General features: G+C 38.1%; 1 protein-coding gene and 1 pseudogene across 3 annotated transcripts in view; both read right to left on the bottom strand.

Moving 5' to 3' along the window:
- GLCE (glucuronic acid epimerase) overlaps positions 1-20182 on the bottom strand; it is a 125895-nt gene that overhangs the window by 74857 nt on the left and 30856 nt on the right. The window contains exon 2 of one of the 3 annotated variants that reach the window (XM_009249963.4): positions 17276-17365. The exons of the other annotated variants lie outside the window; for them this stretch is intronic. The gene's annotated coding sequence lies outside the window, so the exon portion shown is untranslated. The remainder of the gene's footprint in view (positions 1-17275; positions 17366-20182) is intronic. 3 annotated transcript variants of the gene reach the window in all.
- LOC129050147 (histone-lysine N-methyltransferase SETMAR-like) overlaps positions 14335-20182 on the bottom strand; it is a 36564-nt pseudogene continuing 30716 nt past the window's right edge.

The following is a 20182-nucleotide window of genomic DNA, read 5'->3' as shown; positions in this document are numbered from 1 at the left end:
ATCCCATACCTATGTATTTTTACCCAACAGAAATGAGAACTCATTTGCATGAAATCCTATACACAAATGTTTAAAGAAGCTCTATTCAAAATAGCTAAAAATTGGAAACAACTCAAATGTCCTCCAATTAATAAACTTATAAACAAACTGTGGTACATCCATACAACTGAATACTACTCAGTAATAAAAAGGAATAAAATATCAATACAAAGAACAACTTATATGAATCTTATAAGGCATTATGCTGAGTAAATGGATATGTAACAGTCTTAAATGGCTTCATGCTCTATTATTCCACTTCATGACCATTTTTGAAAAGACAAAAGTAAAATGGCAGAGTTACCAGGTATTGAGGGGTAGGGGGGGAGCACAACTACACAGGGATAACACAAGGTAGTTTTTTGAGCTAAGGAAACTATTCTGGATATTGACTGTGATGGTGGTTAGATACATCTATACACGTTGAAATATATCAACTATACACAGGAAAAGTCCGTTTTACTGCATGTTCATTAAAAAAAATAAAATTTATGATACTTAAAAGACTTTTAAATCAAAGGCCTTTTCAGGATTATTTAGTTTGGATCTTATAGTCTGTAAAAATCCTCCTGTTTATTCTGCCTACTTTGCAGATAGAGCAAGTGACAAATAACTCAGTCGTGACATGTAAAATCACTAGAGGGATCAATGGTCTAAATGTCAGTTCCCCTAAGCAATGTATCACCTGCAAAGGAGTCTGATCTGCTCATCACCACTATCCCATCTAATTGAAAAGTAAATCCTGACATCTGCTTAGTGGTATCATAAAAGAACTTTCATTAAAGATTTTTTAAAAATACTGATTTACAGTCAGAATTCCACATTGTTGGTCAGGGAGAGGAATATGATTAATTCTGCTTCCATTGCATAATAAGCATTCTGAAAATAAAAAGTAAAACAGGCCAGGCAAGGTGGCTCATGCTTGTAATCCCAGGACTTTGGGAGGCCAAAGTGGGCAGATCACCTGAGGTCAGGAGTTTGAGACCAGCCTGGCCAACATGGTGAAACTCTGTCTCTACCAAAAATACAAAAAAATTAGCTGGGTGTGGTGGCACGTGCCTGTAATCCCAGCTACTTGGGAGACTGAGTCATGAGAATCACTTAAGCCTGGGAGACAGAGGCTGCAGTGAGCTGAGATCGCGCCACTGCACTCCAGCCTGGGTGACAGAGTGAGATACCATCTCAAAAAAAAAAAAAAAAAAAAAAAAGTAAAACAATCATTTGTTTCTAACTTTTTTATCAGGGAAAAAAATAGTCACTTTATTTGAATAAGCAGGATGAGGAATGCAAGCTGGAAAACACAGTATTTCAGAAGTATTTCTACTCTTCTGCAAGAATTTCTTTATCGTACTTCAACTAATACAGTACACTACAAGGTTACAGTGAATTACTATACTCTACATGTATGTGGTCACAAAACATAAAAATCTACATAGTACAGGAATTTAAATTTTTTAAAACTAAGTATAAAGGTACTACCTCTTCTGAACACTTTTTATCATGTTATTTAATCTATCTGGTTCCTACATGTACCTTAGGTATTATTTTTAAAAATCATATTTAGCCAACTATTTCCGTTTAACCTAAACTCAATTATTTGTTTTTAAGGATACTGTTGTTCTCAGTTGGGCTAGTAAATTTAACAACACCTTCAGATTATTATATTTAAAAGAATATGAGATTTTTTTTAAAAAGCCGATCAGCAATTGCACTAATTTCAAATGAAAAACAAAAAGCCTCTATAAGGAACAGTTTATGCCTTAAGGCCTTTTGTTGTCATAATATTACATCCAATTATAAGTTAAATGATCTGCTTCAAGAATTTAGGTTATTTTCCCCAGGAACACATTTGGAAAAACTGATGACATTACCTGGTACCATATCCTTTTTAACCGAAGCCATGTGTGTGCAGTAGCTATAATTCACTAAGGTCAGTTTAGTTTTGACACCCATTAAAACCCACTGAATGGAGCACCTATTGCAAATCTGTATGCTTACTGCTCCATGTAATCTTCTCACTTGACGTTCAACTTACTAAACAAAGGCTGTTTTATTAATAATAATCAAAATCTGACTTCCAAAGATGCACTGCACCTGTCAAAAGTTTCAGTAGGTTAGTAAATTTCCTGTCTATTCTCTCTGTAGCATTCCACGTGTTTAAGTCACTATTATATTTTAATGTCCATAAACACAGGAGTCTTTTCCCATCTTTTTCAAAGAATCAAGAAAACTTCAGTTAATTAGTATTACACCATTCACAGTTAAACTTCCAGCTCTCTTCAAAAGTTGCCAATTAATAAGAATTTTTACATATGAACTAAACCCAACAGAATGCTTTACCTTACTGGCCACTGAAATGCTAAGTTCACGAAATCAACATTACCTAGTAACATTTTAAAGATTAAACCACCTATCTCTATAAAAGTAGCTACTACTTTCCTTCACCCAAATTAGTATCATCCAAACTTAAATATCACAATAGCCATCTCTACACTTCAGCAAATCAAACAAACTTTCCACCCATTATTCCAAAAGTTCTTCTTTCAGAAATGAAGTTTTATATAATATATTTAGGCTATTTGTTTAGAAACATTAAAGGTCAGAATAAGAAATTATCCATAAATAATGTTAAATCATCAAAGAATCAAGAAGGGATTTGGGATGGAGAACTTGGTATGTACTGAAATTAAGAAGGCCTCATGTGACACTTAACACTACGTAGCCCAAACCTGTGTTACAAGTATATTTAACCACTTGCTAATAGTTCTGATAAAAAGTTCTATGATTGAAGTCAATGCCTGTGTAGACTATAAATCTCATATACCTATGCTTACTCCAATCCACCATTACTGAAGTTCCCTATTGCTACATTGGGAAACTACATGATACAGAATTGTAACCATGACTATCACTAAGAAAACTACAAATAACTGTCTTTAGAAGGCATTTAACGATTGGTAAGAATACCACAGTTTTTCCATGAAGGGTAGACCCACACTTGGCACACAGTGGGAGCACAAGAGAGAATTGTATATGAGGAAGACAGAAGCTCTAAGAGCAGTGACCAATAGACAGTAAATCTCTTCCATTATTTTAAAAGTCTATCTATCTCAGAAAAGCCATATTGAAAAATTTATTTTAATTTGCTTCTGAGTTGGCAGTTCTTCACTATAGGTGAATACTGGTTTAAAGCAACTGCTGATTTTTTTTTTTTTAATTGGGTAAGTAGTCTCTGACTGTTGCATTTAGGAGGTGAAAGCAAGGCTGGGAACCATGGTTCATGCCTATAATCCCATCATTTTGGGAGGCCAAGGTGTAAGGATAGTTTGAGCCCAGGAGCTCAAGACCAGCCTGGGCAACATAGTGAGACTCCATCTCTACAGAAGATTTAAAAAATAGCCAGATGTGGTACAGTGTGCCTGTAGTCCCAGCTAGTTGGGAGGTTGAGGTAGGAAGACTGTTTGAGCTGAGGAGGTCAAGGCTACAGTGAGCCTGCGCTCATACCAATGCACTCCAGCCTGGGTGACAGAGCCAGACCCTTTCTCAAAAATAATAGTAATAATAATAATAGGAGGAGGAGGAGGAAAAAGCAAAACAGAGCTGCCTTTAGCACTTTAGAGTCTTTACCAAGAAAAGTAAAATGGAGTACATGGTCATTCTTAAGGCCTTTTTAAAAATTCCTCAGTGGGTATCTGATTAAATCTTAAATTGTCCTCTAAGTCTGGATTTTTGAACCCAAAATTCCTCACTGCTTTTGAAGCAGAAAATAGAAAAAAAGAAAGATAAATGAGGTTCCTAACTCAATGCAAAGAAAAAACAAAGTAAGCCTTTGTTAGCAATATCTGTTAAGCATCTAGTATGTAAAACACTGCTGTAGTGATGGGATGAGGAAAGGGCCAAAAGAAAGAACACTAGTACTGGCTTTCAAAGAGCTTACATAAATATGGAATACATGAAGAATTCTTTATAAAGCAATGCTATATGTTTTGCTTGTTTTTATAAGTATACTGCTAGACAGGCAAGGGCAGATACTATGTCTGTCTTGTTTACCACACTAGCCCCAGTGCCTACTACAATGACTAGACACAGCAAGCACTAAAAAAAATTTGTTGTATAAATGAAGACTTTCAACAGCTATGTCAATACTGACACTTGGCTTCCTTGACTCCAGTGATCTAGCCCTCTTTGACAGGCAGAACAATGGCCCTCCAAAGATGTCTGTGCCCTTAAGCACTGGAACCTAAGTTACCTTACATGGCAAAAGGGACTTGCAGTTGTAATGAAGGTTAAGGAACTTGAGATGGGAGAGATTACTCTGTATTATCCAGGTAGGCCCAATCTCATCCCATGAGGATTTAAAGTGGAAGAGGAAGACAGAAGGTGGATCAGAGAGTTTAAATCAAAGGAGAAGGAAATACTGGAAGCTTGAGAGGGACTTGATCTTTGTTACTGGCTTTGAAGATGAAGGAGGGCCACATGCCAGGGAACGAGGGTGGAATGTAGGTGCTAGAAAGGGCTCTGATCAAGACAAATGCTACAACCACAAGGAAGTGAATTCTACCAAAACCCCAAATAAGCAAGGAAACTGACCTTGCCCTACAGCCTCCAGAAAAGAACATGGCCATGCTGAAATTTTTATTTTAACCCAGTGAGACCTGGATTGGCCTACTGACTCACAGAACTGTAAGATGAAAAAACTTTCTGTTTAAGCTACCAAGTTTGTATTGATTTATGATGGCAGCAATAGAAAACTAATATGCCCCTTATCGCTTCTACTCTAGCAACCCAAATATATAATTTTTCTTGTCAACACCCTGATACTGGTTCAATAAAAGATTTAACATTCTGAAATGCTTTGATTTGGTCATAATCTCCTATTCTTACCTCTTCTACTTCATATTCCCTACGTCTGTCATTATCAAGGAAAGACCTGTTTAAAAGAACAATATGTAGAAACAAAATGCCACTTATCAATCACGAATTAGTATTTTCTAGTTAGAATGTTTGGTCAGCTTTATATCCAAAAGTATAAAACGACACAACAGAATAGTTATAACAAACTGCAAATTTCATATGCCTTGCAACACTGCAGTACCAAGGACCCACACTGAAATGTGTAATTAAACAACCCAGTGTGTCAAATTCTGATTTACTTTTAAAGAAACTGTATTTTGTTTTTAAATCTGGAACCATTTCTTTGCCTCTTTGTATTTATGCACTTGCTCTAAAATATTAAAAACAACCTCATAAACAATCTGTTTAACAGTAATTAGAATTTTATCTAGTTAAAACAACAGCAGAGCATGCCACAACACAGATGGCATGAAACTTTCTCCTTGCCTGATTAGTGTCAAAAAATTGTTCTCCAATTTCATGATTAGGAAAAATTTTGTCACAGGCTATCTCACAAAATACTAGTGAAAGGACAGTTTTATTAAGGAAGTCTTTGCTCAGCATATATCTTAATTATTTCTCGATGTAAAAAATTGTCTTACTACTCTGATAAAACCCAGCCAAATAAGTGATTAAGGAATCATAACGGATAGAAGTCTGTACCACTGACTTCACTCTAGTTCCAATTCCTTAAGCACACTAATTCTTTGTGGAGTAGAGGTTCCCAGACTATGATGCATGAATCACCTGGGGAGTGTTTAAAACTTCCAGTGACCAAGTTCTAACCCATACCAATTAAATCAAAAGGTCTGGGGATAAGAGAAGCATAAAAGTTTTTAAACTCCCCAAGTGGCTCCAGTATGGTTTAAGGCATGGTACAGTGCACTGAATGGAGTCAGGAGGCCTGTGATCTGGCACTGGCTGTGCCACCAGAAAGCTTGGTTACGTCACTGGGTAGCCATTTCCTCATCTATAAAAATATAGGATTGGACAAATTATTTCTAATATCTAACATTTTATAAGTCTAGGATGAGATTCCTTAGTTTTCTTCAAAAGATTAAATCACTTCAACATTTAAACTATGCAAAAAAAATTGAAATCCATGATCTGATGATGCTTATTCCTATCTGTTAAAATCTTATTTTTTAACTTTAATGTTTGTATTAATATAACTATGATGTTATATGTTGCAATTTTGAATATAGTTAAGCAAAACAAAATAAAACACAAACTTATGTAATAACTAGATATTACACCATCAACTACTTTGAAAATAATGATATAGAACTCAAAATTCTAATGGTATAAAGTCAAACCATTGGGAAATTTTTTTTTTCTCTTTTTTCTTTTTATTATTATTATTATTATTATTATTATTATTATTATACTTTAGGCTCTATGGTACATGTGCGCAACATGCAGGTAAGTTACATATGTATACATGTGCCATGCTGGTGCGCTGCACCCACCAACTCGTCATCTAGCATTAGGTATCTCTCCCAATGCTATCCCTCCCCCCTCCCCCCACCCCACAACAGTCCCCGAAGTGTGATGTTCCCCTTCCTGTGTCTATGTGTTCTCATTGTTCAATTCCCACCTATGAGTGAGAATATGCGGTGTTTGGTTTTTTGTTCTTGCGATAGTTTACTGAGAATGATGATTTCCAATTTCATCCATGTCCCTACAAAGGACATGAACTCATCATTTTTTATGGCTGCATAGTATTCCATGGTGTATATGTGCCACATTTTCTTAATGCAGTCTATCATTGTTGGACATTTGGGTTGGTTCCAAGTCTTTGCTATTGTGAATAATGCTGCAATAAACATACGTGTGCATGTGTCTTTATAGCAGCATGATTTATAGTCCTTTGGGTATATACCCAGTAATGGGATGGCTGGGTCAAATGGAATTTCTAGTTCTAGATCCCTGAGGAATCGCCACACTGACTTCCACAAGGGTTGAACTAGTTTACAGTCCCACCAACAGTGTAAAAGTGTTCCTATTTCTCCACATCCTCTCCAGCACCTGTTGTTTCCTGACTTTTTAATGATTGCCATTCTAACTGGTGTGAGATGGTATCTCATTGTGGTTTTGATTTGCATTTCTCTGATGGCCAGTGATGGTGAGCATTTTTTCATGTGTTTTTTGGCTGCATAAATGTCTTCTTTTGAGAAGTGTCTGTTCATGTCCTTCGCCCACTTTTTGATGGGGTTGTTTGTTTTTTTCTTGTAAATTTGTTTGAGTTCATTGTAGATTCTGGATATTAGCCCTTTGTCAGATGAGTAGGTTGCAAAAATTTTCTCCCATTTTGTAGGCTGCCTGTTCACTCTGATGGTAGTTTCCTTTGCTGTGCAGAAGCTCTTTAGTTTAATGAGATCCCATTTGTCAATTTTGGCTTTTGTTGCCATTGCTTTTGGTGTTTTAGACATGAAGTCCTTGCCCATGCCTATGTCCTGAATGGTAATGCCTAGGTTTTCTTCTAGGGTTTTTATGGTTTTAGGTCTAACATTTAAGTCTTTAATCCATCTTGAATTGATTTTTGTATAAGGTGTAAGGAAGGGATCCAGTTTCAGCTTTCTACATATGGCTAGCCAGTTTTCCCAGCACCATTTATTAAATAGGGAATCCTTTCCCCATTTCTTGTTTTTGTCAGGTTTGTCAAAGATCAGATAGTTGTAGATATGTGGCATTATTTCTGAGGGCTCTGTTCTGTTCCATTGATCTATATCTCTGTTTTGGTACCAGTACCATGCTGTTTTGGTTACTGTAGCCTTATAGTATAGTTTGAAGTCAGGTAGTGTGATACCTCCAGCTTTGTTCTTTTGGCTTAGGATTGACTTGGCGATGCGGGCTCTTTTTTGGTTCCATATGAACTTTAAAGTAGTTTTTTCCAATTCTGTGAAGAAAGTCATTGGTAACTTGATGGGGATGGCATTGAATCTGTAAATTACCTTGGGAAGGATGGCCATTTTCATGATATTGATTCTTCCTACCCATGAGCATGGAATGTTCTTCCATTTGTTTGTATCCTCTTTTATTTCCTTGAGCAGTGGTTTGTAGTTCTCCTTGAAGAGGTCCTTCACATCCCTTGTAAGTTGGATTCCTAGGTATTTTATTCTCTTTGAAGCAATTGTGAATGGGAGTTCACTCATGATTTGGCTCTCTGTTTGTCTGTTATTGATGTATAAGAATGCTTGTGATTTTTGTACATTGATTTTGTATCCTGAGACTTTGCTGAAGTTGCTTATCAGCTTAAGGAGATTTTGGGCTGAGACAATGGGGTTTTCTAGATATACTATCATGTCATCTGCAAACAGGGACAATTTGACTTCCTCTTTTCCTACTTGAATACCCTTGATTTCCTTCTCCTGCCTAATTGCCCTGGCCAGAACTTCCAACACTACGTTGAATAGAAGTGGTGAGAGAGGGCATCCCTGTCTTGTGCCAGTTTTCAAAGGGAATGCTTCCAGTTTTTGCCCATTCAGTATGATATTGGCTGTGGGTTTGTCATAAATAGCTCTTATTATTTTGAGATACGTCCCATCAATACCTAATTTATTGAGAGTTTTTAGCATGAAGGGTTGCTGAATTTTGTCAAAGGCCTTTTCTGCATCTATTGAGATAATCATGTGGTTTTTGTCTTTGGTTCTGTTTATATGCTGGATTACATTTATTGATTTGCGTATATTGAACCAGCCTTGCATCCCAGGGATGAAGCCCACTTGATTATGGTGGATAAGCTTTTTGATGTGCTGCTGGATTCGGTTTGCCAGTATTTTATTGAGGATTTTTGCATCAATGTTCATCAAGGATATTGGTCTAAAATTCTCTCTTTTTGTTGTGTCTGTGCCAGGCTTTGGTATCAGGATGATGCTGGCCTCATAAAATGAGTTAGGGAGGATTCCCTCTTTTTCTATTGATTGGAATAGTTTCAGAAGGAATGGTACCAGCTCCTCCTTGTACCTCTGGTAGAATTCGGCTGTGAACCCATCTGGTCCTGGACTTTTTTTGGTTGGTAAGCTATTGATTATTGCCACAATTTCAGCTCCTGTTATTGGTCTATTCAGAGATTCAACTTCTTCCTGGTTTAGTCTTGGGAGGGTGTATGTGTTGAGGAATTTATCCATTTCTTCTAGATTTTCTAGTTTATTTGCGTAGAGGTGTTTGTAATATTCTCTGATGGTAGTTTGTATTTCTGTGGGATCGGTGGTGATATCCCCTTTATCATTTTTTATTGCATCTATTTGATTCTTCTCTTTTTCTTTATTAATCTTGCTAGCGGTCTATCAATTTTGTTGATCCTTTCAAAAAACCAGCTCCTGGATTCATTTATTTTTTGAAGGGTTTTTTGTGTCTCTATTTCCTTCAGTTCTGCTCTGATTTTAGTTATTTCTTGCCTTCTGCTAGCTTTTGAATGTGTTTGCTCTTGCTTTTCTAGTTCTTTTAATTGTGATGTTAGGGTGTCAATTTTGGATCTTTCCTGCTTTCTCTTGTGGGCATTTAGTGCTATAAATTTCCCTCTACACACTGCTTTGAATGCATCCCAGAGATTCTGGTATGTTGTGTCTTGGTTCTCGTTGGTTTCAAAGAACATCTTTATTTCTGCCTTCATTTCGTTATGTACCCAGTAGTCATTCAGGAGCAGGTTGTTCAGTTTCCATGTAGTTGAGCGGTTTTGAGTGAGATTCTTAATCCTGAGTTCTAGCTTGATTGCACTGTGATCTGAGAGATAGTTTGTTATAATTTCTGTTCTTTTACATTTATTGAGGAGAGCTTTACTTCCAAGGATATGGTCAATTTTGGAATAGGTGTGGTGTGGTGCTGAAAAAAATGTATATTCTGTTGATTTGGGGTGGAGAGTTCTGTAGATGTCTATTAGGTCTGCTTGGTGCAGAGCTGAGTTCAACTCCTGGGTATCCTTGTTGACTTTCTGTCTCGTTGATCTGTCTAATGTTGACAGTGGGGTGTTAAAGTCTCCCATTATTAATGTGTGGGAGTCTAAGTCTCTTTGTAGGTCACTCAGGACTTGCTTTATGAATCTGGGTGCTCCTGTATTGGGTGCATATATATTTAGGATAGTTAGCTCTTCTTGTTGAATTAATCCCTTTACCATTATGTAATGGCCTTGTCTCTTTTGATCTTTGTTGGTTTAAAGTCTGTTTTATCAGAGACTAGGATTGCAACCCCTGCTTTTTTTTGTTTTCCATTTGCTTGGTAGATCTTCCTCCATCCTTTTATTTTGAGCCTATGTGTGTCTCTGCACGTGAGATGGGTTTCCTGAATACAGCACACTGATGGGTCTTGAGTCTTTATCCAATTTGCCAGTCTGTGTCTTTTAATTGGAGCATTTAGTCCATTTACATTTAAAGTTAATATTGTTATGTGTGAATTTGATCCTGTCATTATGATGTTAGCTGGTTATTTTGCTTGTTAGTTGATGCAGTCTCTTCCTAGTCTCGATGGTCTTTACATTTCGGTATGATTTTGCAGTGGCTGGTACCGGTTGTGCCTTTCCATGTTTAGCGCTTCCTTCAGGAGCTCTTTTAGGGCAGGCCTGGTGGTGACAAAATCTCTCAGCATTTGCTTGTCTGTAAAGTATTTTATTTCTCCTTCACTTATGAAGCTTAGTTTGGCTGGATATGAAATTCTGGGTTGAAAATTCTTTTCTTTAAGAATGTTGAATATTGGCCCCCACTCTCTTCTGGCTTGTAGGGTTTCTGCCGAGAGATCCGCTGTTAGTCTGATGGGCTTCCCTTTGATGGTAACCCGACCTTTCTCTCTGGCTGCCCTTAACATTTTTTCCTTCATTTCAACTTTGGTGAATCTGACAATTATGTGTCTTGGAGTTGCTCCTCTCGAGGAGTATCCTTGTGGTGTTCTCTGTATTTCCTGAATCTGAATGTTGGCCTGCCTTGCTAGATTGGGGAAGTTCTCCTGGATAATATCCTGCAGAGTGTTTTCCAACTTGGTTCCATTCTCCCCGTCACTTTCAGGTACACCAATCAGACGTAGATTTGGTCTTTTCACATAGTCCCACATTTCTTGGAGGCTTTGCTCGTTTCTTTTTATTCTTTTTTCTCTAAACTTCCCTTCTCGCTTCATTTCATTCATTTCATCTTCCAGGGCTGATACCCTTTCTTCCATTTGATCGCATCGGCTCGAGGCTTCTGCATTCTTCACGTAGTTCTCGAGCCTTGGTTTTCAGCTCCATCAGCTCCTTTAAGCACTTCTCTGTATTGGTTATTCTAGTTATACATTCTTCTAAATTTTTTTCAAAGTTTTCAACTTCTTTGCCTTTGGTTTGAATATCCTCCCGTAGCTCGGAGTAGTTTGATAGTCTGAAGCCTTCTTCTCTCAGCTCGTCAAAGTCATTCTCCGTCCAGCTTTGTTCCGTTGCTGGTGAGGAACTGCGTTCCTTTGGAGGAGGAGAGGTACTCTGCTTTTTAGAGTTTCCAGTTTTTCTGCTCTGTTTTTTCCCCATCTTTGTGGTTTTATCTACTTTTGGTCTTTGATGATGGTGATGTACAGATGGGTTTTTGGTTTGGGTGTCCTTTCTGTTAGTTTTCCTTCTAACAGACAGGACCCTCAGCTGCAGGTCCGTTGGAGTACCTGGCCGGCCGTGTGAGGTGTCAGTCTGCCCCTGCTGGGGGGTGCCTCCCAGTTAGGCTGCTCGGGGGTCAGGGGTCAGGGACCCACTTGAGGAGGCAGTCAGCCCGTTCTCAGATCTCCAGCTGTGTGCTGGGAGAACCACTGCTCTCCTCAAAGCTGTCAGACAGGGACATTTAAGTCTGCAGAGGTTACTGCTGTCTTTTTGTTTGTCTGTGCCCTGCCCCCAGAGGTGGAGCCTACAGAGGCAGGCAGGCCTCCTTGAGCTGTGGTGGGCTCCACCCAGTTCAAGCTTCCAGGCTGCTTTGTTTACCTAAGCGAGCCTGGGCAATGGCGGGCGCCCCTCCCCCAGCCTCGCTGCCGACTTGCTGTTTGATCTCAGACTGCTGTGCTAGCAATCAGCAAGACTCCGTGGGCGTAGGACCCTCTGAGCCAGGTGTGGGCTATATTCTCCTGGGGCACCGTTTCCTAAGCCTGTCGGAAAAGCACAGTATTCGGGTGGGAGTGGCCCGATTTTCCAGGTGCCGTCTGTCACCCCTGGAAAGGGAACTCCCTGACCCCTTGAGCTTCCCGAGTGAGGCAATGCCTCGCCCCTGCTTCGGCTGGCGCACGGTGCACTCACCCACTGACCTGCGCCCACTGTCTGGCACTCCCTAGTGAGATGAACACGGTACCTCAGATGGAAATGCAGAAATCACCCGTCTTCTGCGTCGCTCGCGCTGGGAGCTGTAGACCGGAGCTGTTCCTATTCGGCCATCTTGGCTCCTCCCCCAAAATCTTATTTTTATAAAGATTATTTTATAGTAGAGATCAAATTCAACTACATTTCAATTGCACAGATTTTTATATATCCTTATGCTCATCCATGTCATAAAAGGGTATGTATGTTAGGAATGACTGGAAGCTTGAATTATCTCAAAATACAGCTTGCTATTAGATTATTTCTAGAATTCCTATTAGAATATACTGCATGTATCCTGATTTTCTTGAATAGCATTCCTGGTTTTGCTTAGCTCCTGAAGATACAAAATGACTTGAACTTTTCATTAACATTATTTCATAAAAGCAAATCATTAAGGAAACAAGAAACAGTTGAAATAATCCCTGAGTATCAAGTCATTCTGTATACAGTCTCAAACCGAATTCTTACCCTTGACCAGCCCTCTTACAAATGTACACTACCAGTTATGAGGGTGCTTGGAAAAAGGCTAATTCATTCAACAAGTTAAGCATTCTTGTAGTTCCAGAGTTTGGGGACCGGGTGGCGGACTTCCAATATGTCCCTGCAGTGATCCCTGCCTTCTGATAGTTGCATGTTGTGTAACCCTCTTTAAATGTGGGCTAGACCTAGTAACTTGCTTATAAAGAAGAAAATATTGGCCAAGCATGGTGGTTCATGCCTGTAATCCCAAGACTTTGGGAGGCCAAGGCAGGAGGATCACTTGAGCCCAGGAGTTCAAGACCAGCCTGGGCAACACAGTAAGACTGTCTCAATTTTAAAAAATAAAGAAAATACGGCAACTGTGATGGGAAGTCACTTCTGTGATTAGGTTATAAAAATTGTGATGTGCTTCTTGCTAGCACTCTCTTTTGCTGGCACTTTTTCTTGCCCTCTTGCTTGTTTGCTCTAAGTCAACTGCCATATTGTGAGATGCTCTATGAGGCCCTTTGGCACGAGTCCAAGGGAGGCCTCTGGCCAACAGCCTGAGAAGAAATGAATCCTGCCTTATGAGTGACCTAGAAAATGTATCCTTTCACATCAAGATTTCTGATGAGACTTCAGGCCCTGTCAACACATTGGTTCATAACCTTGTAAGAGGTTCATAACCTTGTTAAGAGGTTCATAACCTTGTAAGAGCGCCTATGCTGTTCCTAGATTCCTGACTCACTGCAATATAATAAATGTGTGTTTTGAGTGGGTATGTTTTAAAGTAATTTGTTATGCAACAATAGGTAACTAATATAGGCATGTAGCAATGAATAAAAACACTGCAGTCAAAGAACCAATAGTTGAGTAATAAGATAGATCAAGGTATCGACAATCCAGTAATGGGTGAGACATGTAAATAAATGTAATAAAGTATTTTAGGGGCTCTGATAAAAGCATACATGTGTTTGAATGCCACATGCAGGGTTTTTTTAAAAAAAAGAAAAAAGTATACATGTGAGGGGTAAGGTACAGACATAAGAAAGGATATGTATATAAAAAGGCTCAGGCACTAATGTTCTTTAAAAGGGAAGAATGTGAATTATAAGCATCAAAGAAATACAGTGGTCACTTTGGAAAACTAAAGGTAATCCCAATTATTTCCCACCTATTCAAGAAAACTGCTGCAGCAATTTTCTCTTCCTTCTACTACATTGTCAAATATTCCCTCTCTACTGGATTATTCCTATCACATTAAACATACAACCAAAAATTTTTTTTAAAGCCCACTCTCTTAACTCTACACACCAAATGTGCATAGTTCCCCCTTTACAATAAAACTCAAAAGTGTTATCTACACTCACTGTCTCCACATCTCCCATTTTCTCCTGAATCCATATCAACCAAGCTTTTCATCCCATCTACCAACTTGCCCTTATTTAAGGTCACCAACATCTTCCACATTGCTAAACACAACAATCGATTCTCCGACTTCCTCTTATTTTACCTATGAGCAGCAGCTGACACAAACAATAATTCCGTCCTTGAAATACATGGCTCTCAAAATACCCACCTCTACTGGTTTTAATCTTACTAGGTTGGCGCAAAAGTAATTGCGGTTTTGGACCGTGAATTTTAAATCATTATAACTAGATTCAAACACATCTTTATTCATCAAAATAGGAAACATTACAATCAACACATTTTTGCCAATGAGAAATAAGTTTATTTATTCCTGTAGTGTAAACATGTGTGATCTGGGATTTGATAAACTCTTGGAAAGCTTTTTCTGCATTCTGGTTGTGGAAACATCTTCCCTGCAAAAAGCTGCTGAGATGCTTGAAGAAGTGGTAGTCAGTTGGCAAGAAGTCAGGTGAATAAGGTGGACGAGGCAAGACTTTGTGCCTAATTCATTCAACTTTTGAAGCGTTGGTTGTGCGATGCATTGTCAGGCATTGTTGTGCCGAAGGACTGGGCCCTTTATGTTGATCAATGCTGGCTGCAGGCATTGCAGTTTTCCATGCATCTCAGTGATTTGTTGAGCATACTTCTCAGATGTAATGGTTTTGCTGGAACTCAGAAAGCTGTAGTGGATCAGATCGGCAGCAGACCATCAAACAGTGACCATGAACATTTTGGTACAAGTTTGGCTTTGGGAAGCGCTCTGGAGCTTCTTCTCAGTCCAGCCACCAAGCTGGTCATCAGCGGTTGTCGTATAAAATCCACTTACCATCGCACGTCACAATCTGATCAAGAAATGGTTCATCGTTGTTACACAAAGTAAGAGAAGACAACACTTCAAAATGACGATTGTTTTTATTTTCAGTCAGCTCATGAGGCACCCACTTATCGAGCTTTTACACCCTTCTAATTTGCTTCAAATGCTGAATGACCGTATGATGGTTGATGTTGAGTTCCCGGCAACTTCTAGTGTTGTAAGAGGATCAGCTTCGATGATTGCTCTCAATTGGTCGTTGCCAACTTTCGATGGCCGGCCACGACACTCCTCATCTTCATGGCTCTCGTCTCCTTTGCAAAAATTATTGAACCACCACTGCACTGTACCTTTGTTAGCAATTTCTGGGCCAAATGCATTGTTGATGCTGCAAGTTGTCTCTGCTGCTTTATGACCCATTTTGAACTTGAATAAGAAAATCACTTGAATTTGCTTTTTGTCTAACATCATTTCCATAGTCTAAAATAAATATAAAATAAACAGCAAGTAATAAGTCATTAGCAAAACAAAGCAACGAATGCACATTAAAATGATGTATAACATAAACCACATTTATTTAAGAATGTATTCCAATGCCAAACAGCAAATTTAAACAATGCAAAAACCACAATTGTGTCTGCACCAGCCTAACACTCCATGCTCACTCCACTTCAGTCACACTAGCCTCCTCCTTGTTCCTTGAACATACCAGGCACACACTTTCCTCAAATCTGTTACCCTTGCTATACCTTAGAACAGGAATGTTCTTCCCTGAGATATCTGTATAGATTCCTTTTAGGTCTTCACTCAAATGTCACAATCCTTCCCAGGCCTGCCCTCCTCCAATTGCCATGCCTTCCAACACTCCCCCATCCCCTTTCCCTCCTTTATTTTGCTATCTGATACAGTATACATTTTATCTGTTAGTTTCAGTTTCCCTCTCAGCTAGAATGTAAGCTCCATAGAAGCAGGAATTTTTGTCTGTTTTGTTTACTGTTGTATGTGATACAACAGTACCTGGCAATAGTAGGAATGGTATTAATATTTGTTTAATGAATGAATGAACCAACAAAGGGAATTCTCTCACTGATTTAATGTAATATAGGGGAGTAATTTAATAGTTTCAAAGGTACCAAAATATTACATTCATATTTCAATCATTGTGATTTGTGTTCTGACAGATTTAACACCCTTATTATACATACCAGGGCTATATTAAATTAGTTTGCATTCCCCTGAAAACATACCAATCAGGAGAAAACATCCAGAATTGTCTTAGACAACAAGGAGCAACAAGACTGATTTTAAAAAATAGTTTTCCATGGATAATCTAAAGTAGACAATCCACATACAATATGTCACAAAATCTGATACAGACTTTCAAAGTCTAGAGGTGAAAGAGAAGGTAAGTAAAAATTTCAAATTTTGTTAATACACACAAACACACACACACACACAAACTCTAAGGAGATTTTATCAATTCTTTCATAGGTAACTTGTAACCTTTGATGTGTTTTCCATCCATTTTCCAATATACATTTTTTTTACTTCTCTTTTTCTAAGCTATCAGTGATTTAAAAAAAAAAATTTAGCTGAGACTATATTTACAGTGTCCCAAAGATAAAAACAAGACTTGATTGCGCTGAGATACAATACTTATAAATATCATTTTTACATTTGTATGTATATGTTCTTTACACATTTCCCAAGTGCTTTCACATCTTTATTATGATCTTCACACTGACACGAATAAATAGGCAGGCAGATTTTATCACATCCTCCCCCACCTCCCACATACATACACATACTTTGCAGATGGAAAAAAGTGACTCTCAAAGAGATTAACTGGCCTGCTCAAGGTCACAGAGCTACAAGCAGTTCAACCTGAACTATAATTAGGTTTTTTTGAATCCAAATTCACTATTTTCTTTCACAACATATTACCTCACCCAGTAATTGAAGAAAGGTACACTGCATGTATCTATAAAGACTTGACTATATAAGTATCTTCCTTCTGGATTAGAGATTTTTACATTCCAATCCATTATAAAAGTGCTTTGCAGATGGTACAAATATGCTACTCTTCTTATTTTTTAAAAAAGAAAAGCCCAAGAAAATAAAAATAAAGAAAATTGAGTCAAGCAGTAGTAACATGAGATTAATGGTTACTTTCTGCACACAGGATCAATGTTTTAGAACCTCTGAACTATCAAACAGATACCAAATACCACTTCAAGTGCCAGAGGAAGATATTTAACAGACGCCATTCTGGGTAAAATCACCATTTATTACTGCCAGAACCCATACCTACATCACTATCTGAAAAATCCTGGTAATCTGGACTAAAAATAATAAGAATGAATTATTTTTACCCTTCTCTCCTAAGATTTAGCTCAGGTTCAGATAAACAAATGGTTCCATGAGTCACTTCATCTGGACTTCTTCCTGTCTCCTTTAATATTCTAAGAAGAGAGAAAAGAGATTCTTTTATCATTCCAGCTGCAAGAACACTCTAAGACAATCCAAAAGTGGGTCACAAACCAAAGACCTCAAAGAGAGTATATTTTATGTAAGATTAAAAACTTTGTTCTTCCCACCATCAGAGACCAACTGCATGTCTCTGACCCGTATTAAAATTCCTTAGTATAAATCTAGATTCATTTTTGAAGCCTAGTCAGGCTTACTTGGGACTCTCAATCTGCAAATACAGCTGCATGCCCAGTGGGCAACAGCCCACATGGAATTAATGGAATCTGGCCTAGGTAGGGAGAGCCACTGTTTTCTAGGGCCAAGGCCGACTAAACTAAAAATAGGTAAGGCTTCAGTATACATGGTTTTGGCTTTGTGGGACAGTATTTGCTACCCTGAATACTCTTTTCTTCTCTCATTTCTCAGCCAATACTAAGGAACTGACATTTTACATCAGACTTTATTACAACTCCTCCAAAAAAACAGATGGTCAGAGAAGTTTAAATAATCTAACTATGAACGTAAAAAAGACACCTACTCCAAAGGAAATATGTGATCTAGTTAATAATGGTTTGAGACTAATGCCCTAGGTAATAAAAGTGATCTTAGTCTGGAATATCCACTGCAAAGCCTGTACTAGACTGAGGCAAACAAGGCATGTAGGGTACAAAATTTAAGGAGACACTTACTCTCCAGGTAGTACAAGCACAGGATTGACACCTGAGAGTGAGTGTCTCCTTAAATTTTGTACTTTAGGTGCCCCCCTTGCCTCACCCTCCTTGGAGCCCAGATCCACAGTAATACCTAGATGTTCATCAAAGGCATAGGAGATTTTTTGTGAATACAAAAATTTGAAACAAAATCTGAGAAAATCTGAAGTTTGAGATCCTGATCACATGCATCATTATTTTCTGAATATAATAAGAAAAAAGTAAAGGCTTGACATTTTCACACATGATGAGGATGAAGTTGCTTCAGAAAAGGGAAACATTTATGGTATAAATGGAGAAGTATGCAATGTTTATAGGGAGATTTCCACTTCTGAATATAAAGGACAAAGAGGGTCTGGAAATATCCTTCTCCCTAACAACGAGAAATTGGACAAAATAGAGGAAACTATTTGCTGGCACTGAACAAAGGCAGCACAAGTCTATGATACCAGACTATTGCCCTAAAAGGGCAATAATAAGAGGGCCCTCCAGCTTCTGCCTGGAGGTAATTTACAAACAATGGCGCAGGGAGAGGTAACCTCATAAGAACCTAGGAACATTGCTGAATTGAAAAGACACATATCAGAGTTTAGGGAGGCCAAAACAGCTAGAATTCAGGGGGAGACGGAGGGGGCAGATGCCTGAGAGAAGAGATCAACACAGAAAGAGATTCCAAAAAATGCACAGCAGTCCTACTGGATCTTTGGCTGAATACAAGTTATACATGTGGAGGGTGAACCCCCAAGAGGCTGGGCAAAATAAAAAATCAACCTTTAGAAAAAGAAAATTACCAGGAGTTGTAAGATAAACAACTGTCAGTGCTCACAAAGGGCCAGGAATTGTTAAAATTTGTATTACCCAAACTGGTGAAATCTTGCTGAATAGCAGGGCAGCCATGAGTGACTCCAGAAGGACCATGCATTAGAAGTGAGGTTAAATTAGTCCTTAAGGCTTCTCCAGATTCTCCCTGAAGCTGCATAAAAATAAGCCTTGAAAGGATCGAACTTATCTGTAAATAACAGTGGCATACTAGAAAAAAACCAACATCCTTTAAAATAATGCAACCAAATCCAGCAAATAACATAAAATTCACAATGATGAGCATTCGATAAAAAACTATTAGACCTATCAAGAAGCAATAAAATGTGACTTGTGAACTAGAAAAACAGTCAATATTAACAGAACAGAAATGAAAGAGATGATCAAATTAAGAGATGAGAACATTAAAATAGCTATAACAAATGTTTCCTCAACAGCATAAGAGAAAACCCAAACACAATGAGGAGACAAAGAAACATAAAAGAATCAAATAAAACTTCTACATATAAAAAAAATACTTGAAATAAAAATATTATTATGTAAGATTTGTAGCAGATTAGCCACTACAAAAGAAAGTATTAGTAAATTGAACACACAGGAATAAAACTATCCAAAAATGAAGACAAAGAGAAACACACACACACGTAACCCCTCCAAAAAATAAAGATGCCATGACCTCTGTAACAATGTCAGCAATCAACATAACCATAATGAAAGCATGAAAACAAAAAGAGTAGGGCAATATTGGAAAAAATAGCTTCAGAAATGTCCACTTTGTTGAAAACTACAAACCCACAGTTCCCAGAAGTTCAAGCAATATCTAACAGGATAAACACAAACACACATTCACACATACATTGCTGAAAATAATGATAAAGAAAACATTTAAAGCAGCCAGAGGTAAAAAGGTACATTACATTCAAAGGAGCAAAGATAAGTCATCACAGGTTTCTCCTTGAAGCTATACAAGTCAGAAGACAATAAATTAAAATCTACAAAGTACAGAAAAGGAAAAAAACAAGGCAACCTAGTATGCAGGAAAAAGGTAACACAGCAGGCTCAGGAGTGCTATCCTTAGAAAGGCCTACTTGTAAGGTTAGGCCTTGGCTGATGTCTAAGAACTTGAACTTCAAAAGGGTTCCTGACATTCCCTAACTAAAAAGGGTGGTTTACTGTGCCTGAAGTATTTATGCAAACAATATTCTGAACATCTGCTTTCCTTCTCGGAAACTGCAATTTTGCTACATGCTAGGCAGAGGACGCTTACCTGACCAGCTCCCA

The sequence above is a fragment of the Pongo abelii genome, chromosome 16 (assembly GCF_028885655.2).
Source record: "Pongo abelii isolate AG06213 chromosome 16, NHGRI_mPonAbe1-v2.0_pri, whole genome shotgun sequence".
Classification (NCBI taxonomy): domain Eukaryota; kingdom Metazoa; phylum Chordata; class Mammalia; order Primates; family Hominidae; genus Pongo; species Pongo abelii.
This window is presented reverse-complemented; position numbering and strand designations above follow the sequence as displayed.